The sequence below is a fragment of the Brassica rapa genome, unplaced genomic scaffold, assembly GCF_000309985.2.
Source record: "Brassica rapa cultivar Chiifu-401-42 unplaced genomic scaffold, CAAS_Brap_v3.01 Scaffold0638, whole genome shotgun sequence".
NCBI classification, from domain to species: domain Eukaryota; kingdom Viridiplantae; phylum Streptophyta; class Magnoliopsida; order Brassicales; family Brassicaceae; genus Brassica; species Brassica rapa.
Genome location: NW_022610578.1, coordinates 1,182 through 8,512, shown reverse-complemented (window position 1 = coordinate 8,512; position 7,331 = coordinate 1,182). Strand labels below are relative to the sequence as shown.

The following is a 7,331-nucleotide window of genomic DNA, read 5'->3' as shown; positions in this document are numbered from 1 at the left end:
TTGTCCACAAATCTGGATTATCTGCAAGAAAAGGAGATAGATCAGAAACATTAAAACTTGAAGAGATTTCATACTTACCTTCCAAATCAAGCTGGTAAGCATTATCATTGATCCTTCTAAGAATCCGGAATGGACCGTCGACTCGAGGCATAAGTTTGGACTTCCTTTCTTCTGGGAATCGTTCCTTCCTCAAATGAACCCAAACCAAGTCACCTTCTTGGAAAACCAACTCCTTTCGCTTCTTGTTGGCATATCTTTTGTAACCCTTGGTTTTGGTTTCAATGTTGACTCGAACTTGTTCATGAAGCTTTTTGATGGTGTCCGCCCTTCTTTTACCATCTGTACTAACTCTTTCACTCAAAGGTAAAGGTAAAAGATCAAGTGGAGATAAGGGATTAAAACCATAAACAACTTCAAAAGGAGAGAACTTTGTAGCTGAATGCATAGCATGATTATAAGCAAACTCAACATGTGGCAAGCAATCTTCCAAGACTTAATATTTTTCTTGACCAAAGATCTAAGCAAAGCGGACAAAGTTCGATTAACAACTTCGGTTTGACCATCAGTTTGCGGATGACAAGTTGTGGAAAACATCAATCTCGTTCCTAACTTAGACCACAAAGTTTTCCAAAAATAACTAAGAAACTTAGCATCACGATCAGAAACAATGGTCTTAGGCATTCCATGCAATCTCACAGTTTCCCTAAAGAACAGATCAACAACTTGTACAGCATCATCAGTTTTATGGCAAGGAATAAAGTGAGCCATTTTCGAAAATCTATCGACAACCACAAAGATAGAGTCTCGGCCATTCTTAGTTCTAGGCAATCCAAGAACAAAATCCATAGAAATATCAATCCAAGGATGAGAAGGAATGGGTAAGGCCGAGTACAAACCGTGATTGGATGCCTTGGCTTTGGACTTCTTGCACACCACACATCGTCCACAAATTCTCTCTACGTCCTTCATCAAGCTAGGCCAGTAGAAATGATCATACACGGCCTTGTATGTCTTCTTGATTCCAAAGTGTCCCATAAGACCTCCTCAATGAGATTCCCTGAGAAACAACTCCCTCAAAGAACATTGGGGCACACACAAACGGTTATCATAGAAAAGAAAACCCGAGTTTCGATAGTACTTGCCATAAGCCACTCTGGAACACTTGTTGAAAATTTCTTTAAAATCCGGATCAGAAGCATACAAGTCTTTGATAAATTCAAAACCAAGAAGTTTTGTTTCGAGGGCTGAAAGAAGAGTATACCTTCGGGACAAAGCATCAGCCACAACGTTTTCCTTACCTTGCTTGTATTTGATGACATAAGGAAATGTCTCATTGAACTCAACCCAGCAGGCATGCCTCTTGTTCAGCTTCTGTTGGCCCTTAAGGTGTTTCAGGGACTGATGATCCGTGTGGATAACAAACTCCTTAGCCCAAAGATAGTGTTGCCACGTTTGAAGAGCTCTTACCAAAGCATACAACTCTTGATCATAAGTTGGGTAGTTGAGTGTGGCGCCTCCAAGCTTCTCACTGAAGTAAGCAATAGGCTTTCTATCCTGCATCAAAACTGAACCAATACCAACACCCGAAGCATCACATTCGATCTCAAACGTTTTAGAAAAGTCAGGAAGAACAAGTAAAGGAGCATTAGTCAACTTCCCTTTAAGGATTTGGAAGGCTTCTTCTTGAGCTTGTTCCCATTTGAACCCAACATTCTTTTTAATGACTTCGGTCAATGGGGCCGCTATGGTACTGAAATCTTGGACGAACCGTTGATAGAACCCGGCAAGGCCGTGGAAGCTCCTTACTTCACTCACGTTCGTTGGACTTGGCCAGTCTCGGATGGCTTTGATTTTCTCCTCGTCCACTCTAAGTCCTTCAGCACCTACAACAAAACCTAAGAAGACCACATGATATGTGCCAAAAGAACACTTTCCAAGGTTAGCAAACAAATGTTCCTTTCTAAGAACTTCAAGGACAGATTTCAAATGTTTCTTATGTTCATCCATGTTCTTGCTGTAGATAAGAATATCATCAAAGTAAACTACCACAAAATGACCAATGAATGCTCTCAAGATATGGTTCATCAATCGCATGAAAGTGCTAGGTGCATTAGTAAGACCAAATGGCATGACTAACCATTCATACAATCCTAGCTTGGTTTTAAATGCAGTTTTCCATTCATCACCTTCTTTCATTCGGATTTGGTGATAGCCACTTTTCAAATCTATCTTAGAAAAGACACATGAACCGTAAAGTTCATCAAGCATGTCGTCTAGTCTAGGAATGGGATGCCTATACTTTACCGTAATGTTGTTGATGGCACGGCAGTCCACACACATGCGCCATGATCCATCCTTTTTGGGGACAAGTAGAACTGGGACGGCACAAGGACTGAGGCTTTCCCTGATGTAACCTTTCTCCATAAGGTCTCCAATTTGTTTCTCAAGTTCCTTGGTCTCCACCGGATTGGTTCTGTAAGCTGGCCGGTTAGGTAGAGACGCACCGGAACAAAGTCAATCTGATGTTCAATCCCTCGTACTGGCGGCAAACCCTTTGGGTTTTCATCTGGAAAGACATCAGAATATTCCTGCAAGACATCTAGCAAATCACTCGGAACTTCCGGTGCAAGGTTATAAGAAGTAGAAGCCATCAGAGATTCTTTGTACACAAGTAACAGAAAGGGCTTTTGAGAGTAAAGAGACTTCTTAACCTGACTTTGTTTGATAAAGAAGTTGGAGTTCCGGATTGAGGACTCAGGTTTGTCCGGTTTGGACTCTTGTTCACGGTTCTTTTTGAGTTGGAGCTGGTCTTGATGGACCTCCAAGGGCGAGAGTGGTACAAGCGTGATCTTCTTTCCTTTATGGTCAAAGGAGTACCGGTTTGTGTAACCATCATGGACGGTTCTTTTATCAAATTGCCATGGACGTCCCAACAGAACATGACAAGCATCCATGGGAAGAACGTTGCACACAATCTCGTCTTCATAACGACCAATGGTGAGAGGGATCGTGACTTGCTCCTTAACATACTGTTCACCAGTTTCATTGAGCCATTCCAACCTGAAAGGACGAGAAAGAGGTCGAGTAGCTAGACCTAATTTCCTGACAAGAGTATCACTAGCAACATTAGTACAATTCCCACCATCAATGATTAAAGAACAAACTTTTTCAGAGATTAAACAACGAGAATGAAAGAGATTCTCCCTTTGTTCCTTTTCATTGGTTTTGGGCTGAACACTCAAGGAACGTCTAGTGACCAGTAGTGGTCCTGTGAGCTGGATAGTCAAAGCTATCTTCATCATCAAAGATCGGCTCAGAATCTGGATCAAAGGTCGGGTCATGGTCGTTGTCCGTGTGGCCGTTCGCGTGGCCGTCCGTGAAGATGGGATTCCCCAAACCTTCCTAGCCACAAGTAATGGTCCGTGATGTGGGTAGTCAAAGGACTCCTCTTCCTTATCAAAGATAGGACCAAGATCCTCCTTGTCTTCTTGTTCATCCTCGGACTCAACTTCACCATTTTCCAAGAGAATCATCACACGCTGGTTTGGACAGTTCTTGGCATAATGTCCTAGCCCTTGACATTTGAAACATCTAATGTCTCTTGCTCGGCTTGAGTCGTCTACTGCTTTTCCTTTGTCATCTCGAGTGGAAACATCAGTTTTAAAGGCAGTATGTGTTGTGATAGGCGACTTACCTTTGTCTTGATAGCTTGGCTTAGGAGCATAGGCCGGTTTAGGAGAGTAGGCCGGCTTAGAAGTAGTGGCCGGTTTTGAGAAACTCCTTCTCTTGAATTGTTGCTCGATCAAGATGGCTTTGTGTAGCATCTGTTCCACACTTCCATACTCTTGAAGCTCCATACGATCTTGGATGTCACGGTTGAGGCCTGAAAGAAAGCGAGCCATAGTGGGGTCCAAAGGTTCATCCGTGTCCTTTTTGGTCATCAAAACTTCCATCTCTTGATAATAGTCTTCCACAGATTTGGTTCTTTGAAGCAAACGTCTTAACTTCTGGTGAAGGTCGCGGTGATAATGGGTTGGCACGAATCGTTTCCTCATCAACAAGGTAAGCTCATCCCATGTCTCAATCGGCCGCTCACCTGTTCTCCTCCTGTGGGTCAACACTTGATCATACCAGTTAATAGCATAGCCACAGAATTCAGTGGCCGCAAGCCTTACTTTTCTAAGTTCAGAATAGTTTTGACAATCAAAGACATGCTCAATTTTTCTTTCCCACTCTAGAAAAGCATCAGGGTCGTTTTTACCATCAAAAGGTGGAATTTTCAATTTCAATCCGTTCAAACTATCATCAGTACGATTGTTTCTAGCAAATGGATTGACATCACCTGGGTTTCGAGTTCTATGACCTCTTCTTGGCCGGTAAGCGGATCTGACCTCGTCCTCTTGGGCGTCCTCATCAGGAAACTCATCATCTGACCGGGTATTCCTTCGCGGCTGATTGGTTCTTGTCCTTGATCTAGGATGGGACTGGCTTACTTGAAGTTCGTCAAGCCTTTGATGGATCTGCTCTAGACCTGTGTTTATAAGGTTAGAAAAAGAATCATTCAAAGCTCGCATCTGAAGATTAGACAGTCCAGCAACTGAATTTCCGGGACGGTTTTGTTCTTCATGGCTACTCATGGTTCCTGAAATTTCTTAAACACAAAACGTTAGGATTAAAACTCACACTCTCAAGTGTTTGTTCCTCACCCACACACGTGTTTCTCTCTCGATTTAAAAGTGATCACTCAAGTTTCCACTCAAAGTTCTATGAAGAACAGATCTCGGAATCTGGATGGCCAAACTTAAGCAAAACACACGGGAACTTTAAAGATAGAAAGATAAGAGATTTGTTAAAAAAAATCCGTTTTAACCTCCTCAAAGGCTGGATTTCTCCTCAGCCAGCAGGCTTCCTCTTCCACCACCAATCCACAAAGTAAACTCTTTCTTTTTTTTTTATAATATGGATCTTGCTTGTTTCTTTTTTTTTTTTTTTTTTATAAGTGGATGGTAATGAGGGGCCCGGATTCAAGATAGACAGATGAAGAAGTGTTTAGAAGAAAATGGAAGATGAGAAGATGGATCGAGATAGAGAATACCAGAAGAGTGGCTCTGAACCACTTGAAGGACCCTAAGATCGGATTGCCCTCGACTGGATTCGTTTGGATATGAACTCCGGAAAGGAGAACTGATGGAACGTTGGGTCGCACAAGGGTTGCGGATGTTCCCTTGATGATTCCCGACTTCAATGGCGCTTGATATGACTCACAAGTCCGCCAAGGAAGATCTCGAACTGGTTGCTTGATATGACTCACAAGACCAACTAGTTGAGAAGTGAATTGCTCGGATATGACTCACCAAGACAATCGAAAACAAGTTCTAAAGAGAACAGAGAGTTTAAACTCAGAAACTTAATCCAAAATGATCTGATTTTATTAATGAAATGAAACACTTATTTATAGTACAAGTAGGAGACAAAGGGGCTACTTGACTAGAAGTTTGAAAGACAAATAAAATTAAAGACATTTGACTAGAATTTTGAAAGACAAAGAAGAAAGACTCTTCAATTTGCGGACTGGTCAAAGTGACCCTTCGGCTGGTTGAACCGCGGCCAGGAGCAGGACGGTCGCGGGCCAGTCCGTCTGTTCCGTCTTGTCCGTCTCCTGAACCATCTTCGACCATAATCGTCCTAAGTCTCTCTGAAAGATGAAGAATCTGTGCCTTAGAGAGATTCGGATGATCAAAGTGCATGAACTGATCAAATGGATCGATCAGTTTGCCAATACGGTCGGTACGTTCCAAACGTGCGAGAAGAGAGAAGTCGCGTCCAGTTCTTTGTTCGGCTCGGCCTAAGTTGCTTCTGGCTTGACCGTCAGTCTGAGATTGGCGAGTTGTCCGAGAGAGAGACGATCCAGTACGGTCAGTTCGGCTGATAGGTCGAGGATCCAGTCTAAGCTCCTTCCCGTCCATCCGTGGATCAATCCGGTACACAGCTCGGCCTCGTTTGGGGCGATGAACCTCGGTTGGAATGTCCTGATCTTCCTGATGGTCGAGTTCCTCAGACTGAGGCACATCACAACTCATGACCCTTGGCATCTCGCACCCATTCAGGTGATGATTATACCTTGTCCCAAGACAAAATATTCCAACCCAACTTATTCTAGTCTTGATCAGAGAATAGAACAAGCTTGATTCAAAACCACCAAATGACCACTTCGATGTACCAGTCAAGTCCTCACGAACTTGTTCCAATCTTTAGGCTGCTTGTCCTACAACAAGTCCTAACAGATTGTTATGGTTCTTTTGTCCTTCATGGACAATAAGGTTCATGACCTCAGCCACAACGTAATGGATCATCCCCTTAAACGGACACAACCTTTTCAGGCTTGGCCACATTGCGATATTAGTCCCTCCAGACTAAAAACGCCTCAGACTTGACTTCTGTCCTTCACTGGACTTTGTCATAATTTGATCCTGGTCCATTTACAGACATGATCGTATTCCGTCATGGTCCACTCAGGGACTCGACCATTTCACCCCGACCATAGGTCCATCTCCGAATAGGTCGTGGCCTGATCCTCGTCCATTACTAGACTTGATCATTCTCAACCGTAGGTCAAACTCCGACTTGGTTGTACTGCGACCAAGGTCCTCTCTCGGACATGGTCAACTTCGGCTCTGCCATCTCGGCCGGAGCCAAAGAAACGGACTCTAGGACAACGGAACTGTCCCTGGTTCCAGTTTAATCATATAATGGATCGGACCTATCAGGGGGGACACCCTGTAGCAAACAAAACACATCTGGGAACTCGGACACCAACGAATCCTCAGAAAGGTCTTTCAGACAGACAGAACTGCCAGGCTCTGTAGTTGTAATTGTAGCCAAAAAGGACTGACAATCCTGTTCCAGCATCCGAATCGCTCGAACTGCTGAAACCACTACTTTCTCTTGAGCCGGACACAGACATTGTTACTGGATCGGATGAAGCCCAGTCTCCAATTGCACACGACTTTATGGCAATCGAGAGTGGCCCGATACTTTCCCAACCAGTCCATACCTAGGATCATCGCGTGATTCTTTAGGTGGACACAGACAGATTCACAGGGAATACCTTTCCCTGAATTGACACGGGGATATTTAACATGAGACCTAATGAGTTCCTGGCTTGCCCTCCGGCCGCCCTCACTATCCCGAAATAATCACCAGCGTCCAGACAGAACAGACCCTTTCCGACCAGTCCCGGACTCACAAACCTATGTGTAGCCTCTGCGTCGGAAAGTACGTGGGGTTTTACACCACCAATCATGAGGGTTCCTATCAGAGACCCCCATCAG

General features: G+C 43.9%; 1 pseudogene; it reads right to left on the bottom strand.

Annotated features, from left to right (window-relative positions):
- Positions 1-494: 494 nt before the first annotated feature.
- LOC117130680 lies at positions 495-6,092 on the bottom strand (annotated as a pseudogene).
- Between the last annotated feature and the right edge of the window lie 1,239 nt (positions 6,093-7,331).